Here is a 20,411-nt window from a genome sequence, read left to right on the forward strand (position 1 = left end):
TGCAGTGTTGATTTCTGTGTCATTTGGTCTCTTGTGGAGAGTTGTCTCATTTGCAATCATACCACATCTTCGTTTCTATATCAACCCTGCCATATTCTTTATTTACCTGTCCAAGGTCAGGACTCTGTAGTTTAGTGGTTGTCGTTGATTCATGTCTCGACTCATATTTGATATTTTGTAACTTAAATAATTTGACTTTTCATTTTTTATTGCATATCAATTTGATATGATATTACTTGGGCTAAAACAAATAATTGAAGAGTAAGTTTCATATATGAATATGGTTGCCTCGTAAGAGCTGAAAAATAGGCATGATTAGCGACAGATTGAAATGAATAATAATTCCCTCCCTCATCCTTCATTTATAAATTTAAACTGACCACCACAGAATAGCCCAATAGTGTTGAAAATAGTGTTACAATCTAATCAAAATGTTGATCTCTGATTACGTTATACTACATATGTATAGTATAACGTAATCAGAGATCAATATTTTAATTAGATTTAATCAATCAAAAACCCTTTCCTAGAATATCAAATAATTGTCCCTTAACAGTTATTGTCCGTGTAGTTTTTAGCTCGCCTGACCTGAAAGGTCAAGTGAGCTTTTGTCATCACTTGGCGTCCGTCGTCTGTCGTCCGGCGTCAGTCGTCCGTCGTCCGTCGTCCGTCGTCCGTCGTCCGTAAACTTTTACAAAAATCTTCTCTGAAACTACTGGGCCAAATTCAACCAAACTTGGCCACAATCATCCTTGGGGTATCTAGTTTAAAAAATATGTCCGATGACCTGGCCATTAAACCAAGATGGCCGCCATGGCTAAAAATAGAACACAGGGGTAAAATGTATATTTTGGCTTATATCTTTAAAACCAATGCATTTAGAGCAAATCTGACAGGGTAAATTTGTTGATCAGGTCAAGATCTATCTGCCCTGAAATTTTCAGACGAATCGGACAACCTGTTGTTTGGTTGCTGCCCCTGAATTGGTAATTTTAAGGAAATTTTGCAGTTTTTATACGCCCGTCTTTTAGACGGGACGTATTATGGTATACCGTTGTCCGTCCGTCCGTCCGTCCGTCGTCCACACTTCGGACAATAACTCAAAAACACTTTCACCAATTTCCATGAAACTTAAGTGAATTGTTTATATCTCTTGACGTAAGCTCCCTTTCGTTTTTTTTTAATTTCAGATTTTAAGTTTTGGATTTATGGGGCTTTATTCATAAAAAAGGGGGGATTTTCAACACTTCGGACAATAACTCAAAAAGGCTTTCACCAATGTTCATGAAACTTTGGTGAATTGTTTATATCTATTGATGTAAGCTCCCTTTCAATTTTTATAAATTTCAGGTTTTAAGTTTTGGATTAATGGGGCTTTATTCATAAAAAAAGGGGGATTTTTAACACTTCGGACAATAACTCAAAAAGGCTTTCACCAATGTCCATGAAACTTTGGTGAATTGTTTATATCTATTGATGTAAGCACCCTTTCAATTTTTATAAATTTCAGATTTTAAGTTTTGGATTTATGGGGCTTTATTCATAAAAAAAGGGGGATTTTTAACACTTCGGACAATAACTCAAAAAGGCTTTCACCAATGTCCATGAAACTTTGGTGAATTGTTTATATCTATTGATGTAACAAATAATACTTAATAAAATCTGATGAAAACATAAAATTTGTAAAATCTTTAGTTCAATTTAAAACATTAAATTTCTTGTAAAAGATAGGTTCCATGAATGTCATACGTTTGTACTATTATTGAATGGTTGCAAGGATGAAAGCACATTAGCAGTCCCTGAGATACTAACTGTTCCCTGAGGCATATATCATTTTATGATAACATTTAAGCTATGGATAAAAATCAAATACTGTTTTTGCATATAGGATGTTTTACTCTTGTTAAAACTGGTTGCAGTTGAAATCACAAATGATACCTTAGCATTGCAGCTTTTTTATAGAGTTCGGTTTCGGTGGAAGGGTTGAGCGCAATAAAAAATGTTATAAAACATAACTAGTCTACAATAGCACATAATAAGTGAACAAGCGACAACATGAAAATCCTAACATGTGACTAAATATTCCTTAAATGTTAAAGGGTGTCATTTTACTGTGTTCAACAGAATCTAACTATGAGCAATATACCCCAAGAAAATTACCTTCTTTCAAACTACTATAAAATTTGGAAATCAGCCATAGAATTACTAAAACCCATAATCATATATCACTTTCCTTATATTGCATTGAAGACTTCTATGTTATATGCCAATGTTAATGATATTTGTTTTTATGCTAAATATTGAAAAGCTGAACTAGGTTTAATCATCAGTGTCTTCTTCACTGTAATCACTGTCCTCATCATCAGAAAAATCCTCATTTTCATTCTCAGAAGAGGCCTCCTCATCATCAATGAAATCTTTATCTTCATCATCAGTGAAATCCTTACTTTCATCACCTACTTCCTCATTTAGTTCATAACTTTCAGTAGAGTCACTTTCGCCATCTTCACTTTCCCTGTTATCTTCTTGCTGCTCCTCATTGTCATTGTAGTCTTTTTTGCCATTTTTATACGCCCGTCGTCAATGAAATCCTTACTTTCATCACCTACTTCCTCATTTAGATCATAACTTTCAGTAGAGTCACTTTCACCATCTTCACTTTACCTGTTATCTTCTTGCTGCTCCTCATTGTCATTGTAGTCTTTTTTGCCATTTTTATACGCCCGTCGTCTTTCAAACAACGGGCGTATCATGAGCTAAAGCGCAGCCCTTTATTGGTTATTATCTTGAATACTATTATTGATAGAGATAAACTGTAAACAGCAATAATGTTCAGCAAAATAAGACCTACAAATAAGTCAACATGACCAAAATTGTCAGTCAACCCCTTAAGGAGTTATTGCCCTTTATAGTCAATTTTAACAACTTTTTCGTCATTTTTTGTAACTTGTACAAAAATCTTCTTCTCTGAAACAACTGGGCCAAATTTAAACTAACTTGGCCACAATCATAATTGTGGTATATAGTTTTAAAAATGTGTCCGATGACCCCACCTACCAAACAAAATGGCCGACATGGCTAAAATTAGAACATAGTGGTAAAATGCAGTTTTTGCTTTATATCTTTGAAACTAAGACATTTAGGGAAAACCTTTCCAGATTTAAATATCATTCAGAATAAGATCTATCCCCTCACAAATTTTCAGATGAATCCTATAACCCGTTGTTGGGTTGCTGCCCTAAAATTGGTAATTTAAAGGAAATTTTGCAGTTTTTGGTTATTATCTTGAATACTATTATAGATAGAGATAAACTGTAAACAGCAATGATGTTCAGCAAAGTTTGATATACAAATAAGTCAACATGACCAAAATTGTCAGAGAACCTCTTAAGGAGTTATTGTCCTTTATAGTCAATATTGAACAACTTTTTCGTCATTTTTGTAACTTGTACAAAAATCTTCTTTTCTAAAACTATGGGCCAAATTTAACCAAACTTGGCCACAATCATTACTAGGGTGTCTATTTTAAAAAAGTGTCTAATGACCCCGCCTACCAACCAAGATGGCGGACATCAGTAAATACAGTAACAGGTGAGCGACACAGGCTCTTGAGAGCCTCTAGTTATATTTATATAGCTTATCGTCCTACTGTCATACCATAAAAAAAAACGTTTATAAAACAGCTCACATTCTAATATATCTGCATTCATAAATTTATAAAGGAGTAGGTTCAGTAAGACCCCTTTTTGGCCCCAAAATACAGCAGTTTTACAAAATTGTTAAAATGTAAACTTTTAGCTATTCATTCGAAAGTAGAATGCTTCTGCTACATGAATATGGGCTGTTTTTGACAATACAATGTACATATATCGGGTACTAGTCATGCTAAATTACTGAAATCGTCATAAATATAGCATTTTAATTAAATTTTATACAGTTTCCATCTTAAACGAAAGTGGCCGCATCCGTGTTCATTCATAATATTGAAATGTAAGTTGTATTTGATGATAATACATAACATATATAAAGCTTGAGGATGAACACGAATGCGGCCACTTTAATTTGTTGGCATATTTGATAGATTTTTCCAATTTAAGCTTGAATGGGGGCGTTTTAAATGACTTAATTAGTTAAAATCTTTCACATAAACTAATTGAATCAACTGAAATAGACACTTAAGTGTTTAAAAAGTGTCCGAAATCTGTCGTCAGATGAACCTGAAATTTGAGGCCAAAATCGACCCTTACCGGACCTTCTCCTTTTATTTAGACTAAACGACGCCATGTGCCTCTGCCGTCTTTTAAAATAACCTATCAAAAAAGAAGAGTTAAAAGAGAGCCAGAATATCTTTCAAATGCAAAAAACAGAAAAAGTTTTCTTCTGGCTCACTTCCGAAGAACAAAAAAAAAAAAACATACACGCGACCAATTAATATGTTTTTAAAAACGCCTTGCCCCTTCCTCCCCCCCCCCCCTGTGGCACCGTTAAAGTCCACAATTCCTCTAAAGTCCACAACACCGCTAAAGTCCACAACAATTTTACGCTAAAGTCCACAACGCCGTTAAAGTCCACAAAATGACCTCCGCTAAAGTCCACAAGAAAACACCGTTAAAGTCCACAATAACAAGTTCCGCTAAAGTCCACAAAAAACACCGTTAAAGTCCAAACATTTTTTTTTTTTTTTTTATCCAAAGATCAATTTTCTATGTCTTACACCTGATATTATAGATGTAATCAAAAAGCATGGACTTTTGTTCTTAGAAAGTATATCGTGTCAGCATAAATTATATGTTTGATGAATGAAAAGATTATAGTATTTTCTTTATCACCAAAAATTCGATCTTTGTGTTGCGATTTTTTATCAATCAAACAGACAACATTTCGGAAAAGTTATCTAGCTATTATACTCTTTTTATTCTTTAGTAAACATTTGTTCATCCTCAAGAAACTCCAACATAGCGTTCTCTCTTTATGTATATGCTAGAGACATAATTTGGAACCTATACTAGTATTTGAATTTCCTTTGCAAATATTTATAAAACATAAGTAAGATGTCCATTCAGTGTCTGTTAGGCTCCAAAGCAGCCAAAACGGTCCGTAAATCTCAAAAATATATTTTGAACCATCATGTTCTTGTTTGAAAGCAAAATAATGATAAAGAATACCACACATTCATGCATTTTGTGGTTCTCAGCAGATTTCCATCACTCATTGGTTTGCATGTTTGTTTTGTTTTCAAAAAGAAAAATGAATTTGTTTCAGAATGAAAGATTAATTAAATAAATTATACGCGGATGTGGTTCTGTATTGTGTATTATCCATGATGAGTACAAGTACATTTTTTTCAACAATACTACATGTATATATGTTCCAGACAATATGAGTATTTGAATACTTATATGGTCCAGACGGCGACGGGTACGGTCTGGACCATATAAGTATACATGTACCTGAACGTATACTCCTACCGTATGAGTATACTCGTACGGTTTAGTACGCGCTCGACCATACATGCGCATTTGTCAAATTTATCAAGAGTCAGAAAATGAAATAAAAACTTTAACCAAATACAAAAGTGACGCTACATTTTTTAGTATGAAATTGAGTTCAAATGCTCAAATTGCAATTGAAGTTATTAGAAGTACATACATGTATATTTTGGAAGATAAGCTTTTAGAACATTTAGGAACGTTACTTCAAAAACCGTCAGTAAAATATGATGGTCAGAAATATTTGTCACTTACAATTTGTTGTTATATATATATATCATGAAAATCTACGGGTTTTTTTCATAACAAATATTTAGGGACTAAATCATGTAAAATTTTAATCAAAATTAGTACCAATAGAAGCAGATCTCTCATAGGTTTATTTGTTTATTTGGCAATATATCTATTTTGAAGCGTTAATTATCAATTTCTGACGATTTAACACACAGTTTTTTTTTATCCAAAAATCTGATTTGAAACAGGAGAAAAACAAAACTAACCGAAGACAAATATGACCAAATTTTAATAAACAAATAAATATTCAGAAAATTCTGCGCCTTTCAACAAATGGTTTGTGAAAATCCAACCGTAAATGCCGTCAAATGTAAAAAAAAATTTGCATTCACTTAATTGCCGATGTCTTTGTTGAGAAATCCAGAACTAATAAAAAAAATATGTGTCTATGAGCATTGGAGGGATTGGATATAGGATAAAGGCAGGGTGTGGATATAGAATAAAGGCGATAAGAACGTTCATTTTGCATCGATTGTTGAACTATCATATAGCCATATTGATTGATAAAATGTACGTCACGTCAAAGTTCACGGTATCGCTTTCAGAGTTAATTTCCTTTCTTTATTCTCTTTTAAAGATACTTTTTTAGTATTTTGAAAAGGATAAATGGAAGACTAGTATGAAGTTTTAAGCTGAAACTTTTACGAATTATATAATATCAAAGAACGTTTCTGTTCTTTTCATTACAATTTTATTGGTTACTGTAGAACAGATTTTATGTTTTGTGAGTTTATACATTTTAATCTTGTGAGTAATTTTACATGTGATTAAAACACTTTACCAAGATAAACAACTAGTGTATGTATATTTTATATTTTAAGTCCCATTTATGGGCAACGGTTTTCCCGTTTGAATGGTTTTACGCTTGTAAATTTTGTGGACCTTTATAGCTGGCTGTTCAGTCATGGTGAGCCAAGGTGCCTTGTTGAAGGCCGTAGCTTGACCTATAATGGTTTACTTTTATAAATTTTAACTGGGATGGAGAGTTGTCTCGTTGGCACTCATACCACATCTTCCTATATCGATCAAATTAGTTTTATTGTGACATTTCAATACCAATTCAACGCATCGATATCCGATACTAATCGATAAAAATATAATTTAATGCTTAAAATATTTTCTTTTTTATTTAGAATTTATCATATTGGCTTCATTTTTCCGTTCTGAAAATCATAACACATTATTTTTCGTTGTTTTCTATAACGAACACCGAAATTAATAACGTTAAACGTTGGTTAAAAGTGTTCCGACAGGAGACCTTTGGAACTTCATAAACTTAGTATTTTTTTGTTTTGTTTATGATATACAAGATTGTTGCCTGAATGAATGCCGTTCAAATGTTATAGATTAGAAGGAACATTTGCTTTGTACATTAATTATGTCAAAAAGTGATTATATGCAAAGAATAAGAGAAAAAAGTACTTGTAGAATGCAGTAATAATAACTAACGAATTTACAAACTTTATAGAAATGATGTCCAAATTGGCCATCATCATCATAATACAAAGATCAAAGTTAATGGAATAAAATCATATACAGATACTGTCCTTTTTTCATGTATCAAACTGATAAAAGAAAATACTACCCAGAAGAAAGGCCCATGCTTTGTATTGTACGAACGGGATAAAAATAACAAATAATACATTTTTAACAATAAAAAAATGGTGTGGACTTTAACGGTGCTTCTTTGGACTTTAGCGGAACTTGTTATTGTGGACTTTAACGGTGTTTTTTTTGTGGACTTTAGCGGAGGTCATTTTGTGGACTTTAGCGGAAAGTTTGTGGACTTTAACGGCGTTGTGGACTTTAGCGTAAAATTGTTGTGGACTTTAGCGGTGTTGTGGACTTTAGAGGAATTGTGGACTTTAACGGTGCCACCCCCCCCCCCCAAAAAAAAATAGCATTATCAAATATATAAACACAAAATAGATATGGGGCGGGACCAAACCTATAGATAACATAATAAAGAAATAATGAAATATACAGAATATGTTGATTGATTTTTGGTTGCCTTATGTCCAGTGGCAAATATGTCACGCATATTTAGGACAAATATAATAGAGATCACAGGATAAAGATTAGAATGAAATGATAAAAACTAAAATATATAGAATTATAGAAATGATCTTTGATCTAAAACCCTCCCCTCACACACACATCATAACCATTACTGTCAATACTCGCATATCTACATCTCTATACAAATATCTAAATTTGAACCTCCCCCCTCCCCCCTAAGACACCGAGGTTTTTTTATTCACCCCTGTTATATGTGTCTTATTATATACATTTTGTACGGGTCTAGATAATAGCTTAACGTACAATCATATAATTTGTTGGATACCTAATTATCTTATATACAGTATCCCCTTCTTTCCCAATGCAGTTTTGAAAAGTAAATCATTTAAAAGTCTTGAAGATAAAATATGTTTTGAAATATGCTCTGCATACTTATTTAAGCAATGACATATAGTAATTATTGAACTACTGAGAGGCTTGAAAAAAAGTCTATTTAAGGGATTCGGAGATGAGAACAGTAAAAAAAGCTCAGCAACGAATCCTAAATGTAAAATGATTTACGGAATAATACATGAGAACACATATTATAGATAGTATTAAATATGAAGTTCACGCCTCATACAGTAAAGTCCTATGTCATAGGACTATTGTTGTGTAACATGGCCGTAAGTAGCTGGTTCCAATTTATCCTGAATTGTCTTTATTAAAGAACTAGTTCCGGAGTATATCAGCTTATGTCTCTACTTGTCACGGGGTCTCTGGTTCTGCTGTTGTAATAAGGTGATTTTTTATGTGATGTAGCAAAAAAAGAGGTGGTTTGGTTCAAATAATTATACGTCCTGGAAGACTTTTTATTCTTTTTTTCATGTTTGCCCTCCTGCAACGTCTCTGAGGATCAAGAAAAGTAAAACATAGTATACATGTAGCACAAAAGAACGTCATGATAACATGTATCTGGACTTAGAGAGGGAAAAGGAGGGGGGGGGGGCTAGCTATGTATATTTTTTATGTGTAGACTGTAGGGGAGTTTCTTCAGAAAGGGTTTATTGGAGATGTTTTTGCATGCACGCAGGCATCTGTTTCTATCCATGAACAACTGTGTGTCAAATTGATTATCATTACTTACCATTCTCATTTTTTGCTCTACCTGGCCATTAATGGCATTAATTGCCAGTGCACGAACTCGCACGAACGCCAGATTTAGTTAGAGGGGCGATATTCTAAAGCGTTTTTTTTAATTATTGGTCACCCATGTTTAGAAAGAAAGGGGAGAAATCCAAACAATTATCGACCAATCACAAACGTTGTTGCAAATTTGACCTTAAGACGTCAAAGAATTTCCCATAATGTAATTATTGGATATAAATAAAAAAAAAACTACTATACCAATCGAATAGAAAATTACGGAAGCCGTAAGGGGACACACAAAACATTAGAAAATATTTTTTTTAATTCGAGATCACGATAAAACATTACCGTTTTACCGAGATCTCGATAAAAAATATATCGTTATCTCGATAAAACGAAATTGTTATATCGAGATCTCGGATTATTAAATCGTTATCTCGATTTATTATATCGTTATCTCGATTTATTATATCGAGATCTCGGATTATTAAATCGTTATCTCGGATTATTAAATCGTTATCTCGATTTATCAAATCCAGATCTCGGATTATTATATTGTTATCTCGGTTTAATATATCGTTATCTCGAGAAAACGAAACTGTTATATCGAGATCTCGGATTATTAAATCGTTATCTCGGTTTAATATATCGAGATCTCGATAAAAAATATATCGTTATCTCGAGAAAAACGAAACTGTTATATTGAGATCTCGGATTATTATATCCCTAACTATTTTTAACCGAAATTCCTTTGTTCAATGTATGGACGACCTGAATACCAAAACATATATTTTCAATTTTATTTTAAGAAATTAAGATCTTCTACTATCAAAATTATCAAAACAGAACATCACATTTCAAATTTAGAAACCTACATTAATCAAGGAATTATTCCGAAAGGACTTATTTTAAAGGCCTCCCCACTTACAACCGGAGAAAAGTCGAACAGATTTTTTCACAGATGGAACAACATTTTATACAACAGTTCTTTTCGTCTGATGGATCTCTTACGCCAAGAAGCAATTCATCAAGTTAATTATTTTTATAAACTACGTGATAATTTGCACTGCCGATCCCGTGAACATTTGTCTGATCCTGAACTTGACGAAATTCAAGTACGTCTTGGTGATATCAACCATATTGAATCACATAAGCTCCACGTCAAACAGATCAACAAATTTAAACGTGATGGTGTGCAAATTAACCACCCTTCAATTAGACCCTCTACAAAATCTAAGAAAAAGCCCCGAAATCGTAGATTTAAAAGAAAAATTCGAGTTCCGATGGATCCCAACAACACGGTTGTCAATTTATCCTCAGTCTCTTTATCTGAGGACGAAACTAAAGTCTTGTCCAAGGGTTTGAATTTTTGCCCTACTCCCAATAAAATAGATGATATGAAACTGGGAGATGACCTTGATAACTTTGCTAGAACCCTCAGAATCAAAGAATATTTTGGTAACAAGGATAAAGAGGTGGATAATGAGAAAGACACAGACACGTCTGACTCGGAGGAAGAAATCATAATTCCGCATTTTAAAAAGAAGAGTTCATGGATTCCAAAACCTAGTAAATCTGCTACACTGGAAGATGTTATCGACAAAATCAAATCGGATGTTGTTCATCTAGCTAGCAACAAGTACTCGTCATTTTACAACACCTCTCCTGACGAGAAAAAAGCCATACAATCGCTAAGAAACCGAGATGATATTGTGATAAAACCAGCAGACAAGGGCAGTGCCGTTGTGATAATGGACAAAGCTAACTACATCGCGGAAGCAGTGCGTCAGCTCTCTGATGAGAGATTTTATAAAAAGCTAGACTATGACCCTACTTCCGAGTTTAGCTCCAAAATTATCACTGCGGTACAAACCATGTACAATGACGGTCACATAGATGAGGATACAGTTGGTTATTTAAAGCCAGAGAATGCCAAGCCTGGTCGATTGTATCTTCTTCCCAAAATACACAAGGTTAACAACCCTGGTAGACCCATTGTATCCGCAAACGGCCATCCGACTGAGAAAATCTCGGAATTCGTCGATTTTCATTTAAGATCTCATGTAGAAAATCTTCCTTCCCACATTAAAGACACTACAGATTATCTTCGTAAAATGGAATCCATGAACCCTCTTCCTCCGGAAACCCTCCTTGTCACTTTAGATGTCACCTCATTGTATACCAACATACCTCATGATGACGGCATACAATCTTGTAGGGAAATATGGGACTCGCGCAACATTTTAGAACCACCTACTGAATGTTTAGTCCAGCTGCTTACTCTGGTCCTGAAATGCAACAATTTCACCTTTAATGGTGAGCATTACCTTCAAATTAACGGGACAGCGATGGGGACGAAAATGGCACCGTCTTACGCCAATATTTTCATGGGCAAATTAGAAAAACAAATTATTGCAACATCTTTATCCAAACCTTTGTCTTGGTTCCGTTTCATTGATGATGTTGACATGAAATGGATTGAATCTCAACAAAAACTGGATGATTTCATCAGACATGCAAACAACGCCCACCATACAATTAAATTTACGTATGAAATTTCCGACTCTAAGATATCTTTCTTAGACACAACCACATCTATAAAGGACGGTGTCATATCAACAGACCTTTACTGTAAACCCACAGATAAACATCAATACCTTTCTCCCCAAAGCTGTCACCCCAAACACTGTACAAAAAGTATCCCGTACAGTCAAGCTCTCAGAGTCAAGCGGATTTGCTCCTCGGAGGAGGCTGTCACGAAACGGTTACAGGAACTTCGGGGATATTTGACAAAACGAGGTTATAAGAAATTGGACATAGATAAGGGGTTTGCGCGCGCTAACAATAACAGCCGCAATGACCTCTTACAGTACAAACGGAAGAGGCGCAGCAAAATAGTCCCGTTTGTTCTTACATACAATCCAGCCTTTAATAACCTTTCACGTTTGATCCGTGCCAATTGGCAAACTATTGCCAAACACCCTAAATTATCCAAGATCTTTCCCAATCCTCCTGTCTTAGCTTTTCGGAGACCAGCAAGTCTGAAAGACTTATTTGTTAGAGCTGACGTCTCCTCAAATAAAAGCTGTTCAATTGCAGGATGGTGCAAGTCATGTGGTAACAGACGTTGCCTGACTTGTCAACAAATACTGAATACTCAAACATTCACTTGCCACTCGACTGGGTCTGTGTACACTATATATTGCAATGTAACTTGCAAAACCCAGAATGTTGTATACCTCCTTCAATGTCGATGTGGTATGCAGTATGTTGGCGAGACAGAGCAGCCATTTAACAAACGCATGAATGGTCATCGAAGTGACTACACTTGCAAGCCCGACCTACCCGTAAGTCGTCATTTGAGATCACCTGGACACACACAAGCTGATCTCAAAAACCTTACCATCACGATCATAGACCACAACGAGGGTTGGTCGAAGGTCGACAGAGTCGCTCGGGAAAGATTTTGGATAAGAAAGTTACGGACAGTCTCCCCAGAGGGTATAAATGAAAAAACATAGAACGAGTCCCTCATTTTCCTGTGACTACCTGTTTCAAACAACGCCGGATTTAGTACTGGCTTTACAGTTCGAAATTATTTTTAAAATAACAGTTTAAATTACAGGTTTTCATTGATTCGGGATGATGTATAAGTACGTTGCCACGTTCAATTATTTTACCTCATTATACAATACTTATTTTTTTCAATCATTATTAGACTGATATTCGTTTGGGAGGCTTAAATATGTAGTTTCTGTTGTAATTGCCCTACCGTTGTCTAATTTATACCATCCTGGATCGGTTAGGACATTTTTGATTTTTTTGTTTGAGGACTGCCCTCAATGCAGTTATAACATCTCAACTGTCACAACCTTTGGAAATCTAGAGTTGTGCCATTTCACATCGTAAATAACTATTTTTATTTTTGGCATATTTCTGTAGTCTTTGCGGTGTGTTTGGAAATTTTAAAATTGTTCCAGCGTTCGCTTAAATTGTATAAATCAAGATTTTGATAGAGTCTCAATTTGAATTGACATGATTCATTTGTCATTGTGCAATTACAGAAGAAGGATATCTGTTATCCGAAATATCTAATATTTGTATATTTTATAGTTATTTAATGGTGATGTTGTACCCTTTTTGACTTGTTATATTATATATATATATATATATATATATAAGTATTAAAATACTCAACGTTATCTTTTTTTTTATTTTCACGATACCTTTGCTGTTATTATACCTCATTTGAAAGCCTATTAATAGAGGAACAAAAGTTATATAGTCAATATGTTCCGCAACGCATATTAGAGGAGTAACGAAGGACATTATGTGAACATTATGAAAAAGCTTATTTTGAATAATGGAGTGAACTTCTGCGAACCGTCAGCCCCTAATTAAGGAAAACAAATGTATACACCATTTGAAAGCTTATTAATAGAGAAACAAAATGGTTATAAATAATATGTGCCGCAATGACCATTAGAGTGGGTTACGGAGGATGTAAATGCCAAAATACGCGTGAACGTTAACAAATAGCCAATTTTGAATAATGAAAGGGATATTTTGAATAATGGAATGGACTACTGCGACCCTTTAGCCCCTAATTACATACATACCTTATACCTCATTCGAAAGCTTATTTATAGAGAACAAAAGACATATACTCAATCTGTTCCACAACGCATATTAGAGGATTGACAGAGAACCTACATGTCGAAATACGCGTGAACATTAAGAAATAGCTTATTTTGAATAATGGAATGGATATTTTGAAAAATGGAATAGACTGCTGCAACCCTTCAGCCCCTAATTACATACATACCGTGTACCTCATTCGGAAGCTTGTTTATAGAAAACAAAAGACATATAATCAACATGTTCCGCAACGCTTATTAGAGGAGTAACACAGACCCTTCTGCCCCTTTATACACTACTTGAAAGCTTATAGAAAGAGGGATAAAATGGTATATTAGTAAGCTTTCGAATTATGTATAATGTAATTTTGGAATTAGGGATTGAAGGGTCGCAATAACATTCCAATATTCAAAATATTCATTCAATTATTCAATTTTGGCTATTTCTTAATTTTCACGTGTATTTTGGCATTTAGGTCCTCGGTAACCTCTCTAATTGTCATTGCGGCACATACTATTTATAACATTTTGTTCCTCTTTCAATAAGCTTTCAAATGGTGTATAAAGTTTTCATTAATTTGTGGCTGACGGGTCGCTGAAGTTCATTCCTTTATTTAAACTAAGCTTTTTCATAATGTTGACTCCCGTATTTCTATTTTTAGGTCCTTCGTTACTCCCCTAATATGCATTGCGGAACATATTGACTATATAACTTTTGTTCCTCTATTAATAGGCTTTCGAATGAGGTATAATAACAGCAAAGGTAACGTGAAAATAAAAAAAAAGATAACGTTGAGTATTTTAATACTTATATATATATATGTTTTGGTATTCAGGTCGTCCATACATTGAACAAAGGAATTTCGGTTAAAAATAGTTAGGGATATAATAATCCGAGATCTCAATATAACAGTTTCGTTTTCTCGAGATAACGATATATTTTTTATCGAGATCTCGATATATTAAACCGAGATAACGATTTAATAATCCGAGATCTCGATATAACAGTTTCGTTTTCTCGAGATAACGATATATTAAACCGAGATAACAATATAATAATCCGAGATCTGGATTTGATAAATCGAGATAACGATTTAATAATCCGAGATAACGATTTAATAATCCGAGATCTCGATATAATAATCCGAGATCTCGATATAATAAATCGAGATAACGATTTAATAATCCGAGATCTCGATATAACAATTTCGTTTTATCGAGATAACGATATATTTTTTATCGAGATCTCGGTAAAACGGTAATGTTTTATCGTGATCTCGAATTAAAAAAAATATTTTCTAATGTTTTGTGTGTCCCCTTACGGCTTCCGTAGAAAATATTGCATGCAAATGAATTTTTATAGCAATTGAATAAAAAATATTGCATTTGAATGAAAATTATACCACTTGAATGAAAAATTATACCATTTGAACGAAAAATTATACCATTTGAATGAAAAATTATACCATTTGAATAAAAAATATTGCATTTAAATGAAAAAATATTGCATTTAAATGAAAAAATGTACCATTTAAATGAAAAATTATACCATTTGAATAAAAAATATTGCATCTAAATGAAAAAAAATATACCATTCCAATGAAAAAATCTTGCATTTAAATTAAGAAATATACCAATTGAATATAAAATATTGCATTTAAATGAAAAATATCGAATTTTTGCAACCAATACCATGCCATATGCTGGACCTGACAAATTTCCTACTTTTTAGACATCATTGCAACCATATGGCATTGCAGTACTTAGTTCCCTTATCCAGAAATTTTCTCTATCTTTTCGGAAAGGATTACGAGTAATAAATGAGTATAATGTTAAAATTAAAATTCAAGTTCTTACTACACGAAGTCCTTAAGAACGCAATTACATTGAACTTCATTCAAGGTAGTACAAGGTGGTACACTCCACCGAGAGTCGTATATATGTCTCTTACTCAGGCGTCGTCTGAAAATTTAAGGTCTTCGCAATGTTTTGATTACCTTAACCACACAAAACACCCGTAAAATACCGTTTTTTTCTCGGCCCCTACCCAGTGTTATACTACCAAGTTTTTTGGGTGCTTTTTACGAATTCCTTAACTCAGTAGTATATTTTTATTACTGTTTGTAATAAAACATGATGACAATAGTGGAATTAACCATTTTTGAAGTTTAAAAAAAATCTGTGTACGTTTTAGATAAATAACGTCCTTTTGATTCGGTTGACAGGTTTGATTTTTCCACTCTTTCCACTTCACTTCCACACAATCTTATCAAACAAAAGTTTTCCTATCTAATTTGATGGTAGTTTGATAAATTTGATTGCAAATTTATTTGATGCAACTCATATAACGTCTTTTCCTGAATTGATAAAGGTAAATATGCTAGATATACTACCGAGCTGTGATGAGATGATGTAAACCTTACATTTTCTCTTTGACAACATGTATGTTCGTTTCGGCAATAAAGTTATTCGGCAGATTATATGTATTCCTATGGGTACCAATTGTGCCCTTTTTGTAGCAGACTTGTTCCTTCACTGCATGTTGTTAATCACAGTTTATGGTCAAACTCAGTAAAGAACCATCTAAATTCCATTGAATTGATAAACTCAACAACACTTACCATTATCTTGTGATGGTGATGATATTTTTTCGTTGAATAATCAAATATTCTCTAACAATACTGCTGAAATTTACCCAAAGTAACTTACATTTTACAAAGTCTATCCAAATTATTTTGCAAAGAATTCCGCTCAATTCTGTGCAAGGGACCGTCTTAAACTTGATGTGAGGTGAGAGTTTTTTTTTTGGGGGGGGGGGGGAGGGGGCTGTGCATGTTGAAGGCCTCACTATGACTTTGAGATGGAGAAAAGCAAGACAAGCGCTATTCCTGTGCTTTTTGTATGTTTTTTGTTGTGTCATGACTAGATACCCCATATCCTTTGATTTCTATTATATTAACTCCGTTGAAAGAGGACCGTCTTAAACTTGCAGTAAGGTGAGAATATTTTTTTGGCTTTGTGTTAAAGGCTTCGCTGTTACTTTGAAATGAAGAACAGCAATAAAGGCGAATATCCTTTGCTTTTTGTGTGTTTTTTCTGTTGTGCATGTCCTGATTTAGGCGTCATGAATATATACCCCATATCCTTTTTTTCTATTACTTTAGATAAGTCAATCATGAACAAAAATAAATGTCGTTTCATAGATTTAGATATTTCTTGAGAAATCCGTTTGCGTCAAAAATGCATCCTTTTGAGCCACAACTTCTTCTCTACAATGCTACGCTTGCACAACCGGTTTTAAAATTGCAAAGTATCATTTGCGCAAAAAAAAAAAAATATACGATTGCGCAAATTAAAAGAAAAATCCTTTCCCTCCGTTTTGTCTTCTCTTATTTTATCCGGGCTGCAAACCGGTTGTTTACACTGGCCCAGTTAAAAAAATAAGAATAAATATATATATTATTTTTTGTTTATGTATGATAGATATGTGTACAGGTAAACTGGCGCACATGAGTTCCGAATATTGGCGCAATTTATACATCTGAAGAAGAAAAATGGCGCAAATGATACCCTTGAAAAACAGTAATTGGCGCATGCTACCCTTGAAAAACAGTAGTTAGCCCATTAGTCCGCACTTCTATGCTAACATAAATTACCCTTGATATGGTCATATTTATAATTTAACTGTTTACAAAAACTTTAGAATTTTTGAAATACTAAGGCTTTTCTACCTCAGAAATAGGTTACCTTAGCTGTATTGGGTAAAACGTTTATGAGTTTTGGTCCTCAATGCTCTTCAACTTCGTACATTATTTACCATTTTTAACTTTTTGGCATTCAAGCGTCACTGATGAGTTTTTTCGTAGACTAAACGCGCGTCTACCGTAAATACAAAATTTAATCCTGGTATCTATGATGAGGTATTTTTTACAACCACTGGGTCGATGCCACTGCTGGTGGAGTTTTAATTCCTTGTGGGTATCACCAGGCCGGTAGTCAGTACTTCTGTGCTAACATGAATTAGCATTGATAAGGTCATATTTATAAATAAACTGTTTACAAAATTTTTGATTTTTTTTTAAATACTATGGCTTTTCTACCTCAGGAATAGATAACTTTAGCTGTATTTGGCAAAACTTTTATGAATTTTGGTCCTCAATGCTCTTCAACTTCGTACATTACATGTATTTGACATTGTTAACTTTTTGGGATTCGAGCGTCACTGATGAGTTTTTTGTAGACAAAACGCGTGTCTGGCGTAAATACCAAATTTAATCCTGGTATATATGATGAGTTTATTTACAACCACTGGGTCGATGCCACTGCTGGTCGAATTAAATTTCCCGAGGGTATCACCAGGTCAGTAGTCAGCAGTGTGTGCTGACATGAATTTTCATTGATATGGTCATATTTATAAACTAACTGTTTACAAAACTTTTGAATTTTTGAAATACTAAGGCTTTTCTACCTCAGGAATAGATTACCTTAGCTGTATTTGGCAAAACTTTTAGATGGTCCTCAATGCTCTTCAACTTCGTACATGAACTGGCATTTTTAACTTTTTTTTACAAAATTTAATCCTGGTATCTATGATGAGTTCATCTACACAAAAAATGACTATTGTTTTATTTTTCATATCGGACGGTGATGTTCCTTTGGCATCGTTTTACAGTGTTTATATCTCCCAACTCTTTTGCGATGCTATAACGTGTCTGTAGTGATGTTTAGTCAAGGATTTCATTACCACAAATTACTCAAAACCTTTACTAAATTCATCCATAGATACAAGGATTTGGTTTATAAGTTTGGCCTCTTCCTGTAGAAAATGTATTTCGAACGGAATAGCATAATTTTAAGGCGATGTTGTTTGCGCTAGTGGATAAGTACACTACACAATCTTGAAATTATGCACAGGAAATAATTTAAAATTGCAGGCACATGAATAGTTATATACAATTTTCATTGAAGTAAAATGTAAATAAGACAAAGGTCAGATGAACCCTGCTTCAGTCAAACATGTACACTTTACAATCATAACATACACCGAATATAGTTGGCCTATTGCTTAGCCTTTAATAGAGAAACTGAGAAACATTTGTCGCGTGTTGCAATGTGGAAGATCAGCTGCTCATGGTAATGTTGACTCGTTGGGCGGAATACTGGGTAGCTGTGAGTAAAGTATATCCGTGGTGCTAATTGGAGTTGATGTCTTCAGTTATTTGAATCACAGGCACTTGTCTAGAAAAAAAAATATCCTATACACCTTACTAAAACACATTAAGGTTTATAGGAATTTTTTTCTGAGACAAGTGCATGTAATTTAAAAGGGCGATCGTTCATCTGCTCACTTTTCCTGGCTGGTATACCAAAAGTGAGTTTGTGCATAGATTCATAGACCATTGGATGTATTATGTACATTTAAAGCAAACTGTAAATGGTACCCTTCATAGGAGATGTATTAGTCCAATGTATTTAATATAATGGTCAATAATTTATCTTAATGTATTTTACAATTCACAGATGAGGATGCCATTTGGAAATGCATTTGTTTTTACAGAAAAAAATACATGGGGTTTTAAAATTTCTCCACGTTTAAAAACTATATTTATTTGAAGGAAAAACGTAAAAACAAAATAACAAATATGCAATCAAAATGTATTGGAAATAGTTTTTAGCAGAGACGAATTCAGCTTCTTTTACAACTATTTTATTCAGATCACATTTAAACTGGTGCATTACGTAAATGTGCCAGCTCAATGAGATTTGATTGTTTGAAATCTTTACTAAGCTGAAATTGGTGATCATCCGCCTTATAGAATAAGAAGATAAGAGTTTGACTTAAGAGACAGAACTGTTAATTTTTATTGACACACTAGAATTGTTTAACAAGAATCTTGAGAGGTAAAGCTAGCTTTAAAACCAGGTTCCATCAACCGTTTTCTACATAAGAAAATGCCTGTACCAAGTCTGGAATATGACAGTTGTTATCCATTCGTTTGATGTGTTTGAACTTTTGATTTTGCCATTTGATTGGGGACTTTCCTTTTTGAATTTTCCTTGGAGTTCAGTATTTTTGTGATTTTACACCTTAATTGACCAAGCTGTCATACATATATAATTATAGATTATAATAAAAAGTTGAACAGTCATTAGACAAATCTTAATAAAATATCCCATTTTTTTATTTGGAATTTTTCTGAATTTATTAACTATTAAACATATATTATATAAATTCTTAAAAGCAATATTTTGAATGCTATATAAACATAAAGTTCATCTGATGTTTGACATTTGTTGGAAACACGTGAGTTGGATTTTTTAAAAGATGGAGAACCGTGAATAAACTGCGTCTTGCAACTCTACCTTCCTTAAACAACACTTCTAATTGCTATTTGAACACCAAGCCCATTATTTTATTGTTTTATATTTGTAAGATACACGTGGTTTGGATATTTAAAATGGTGAAGACCTTAGAACAAGAACGTCATTATTTAAAGTGTTAATAACTTTTAATATTTAAAGATCATTTTTTTTTTTTGCTTTTAAATATAGTAAATGAAATATTTAATTATATATTGACGTCATTGCAAACATGCGAACAACAATCGATTTTAAGCATGGGTTCTCGTAAATGGTTGCCATGCTGAAAAATGAAATGAAAGTTGCATCCATGCTCACTACACAGCTCAATCACAAAAAAAAAAATTCATATGAATATAAGTGGGGTTGATGCCAAAAATAAGACAAAGTAAGAATTAGAAATATTGTAAAAGAAGAATATATATGTGTGTTCCAATTGCATATGCTACATATTATTCATGAAATGGTAACCTAGATTTACCAA

Source organism: Mytilus galloprovincialis, chromosome 2 (assembly GCF_965363235.1).
Source record: "Mytilus galloprovincialis chromosome 2, xbMytGall1.hap1.1, whole genome shotgun sequence".
NCBI classification, from domain to species: domain Eukaryota; kingdom Metazoa; phylum Mollusca; class Bivalvia; order Mytilida; family Mytilidae; genus Mytilus; species Mytilus galloprovincialis.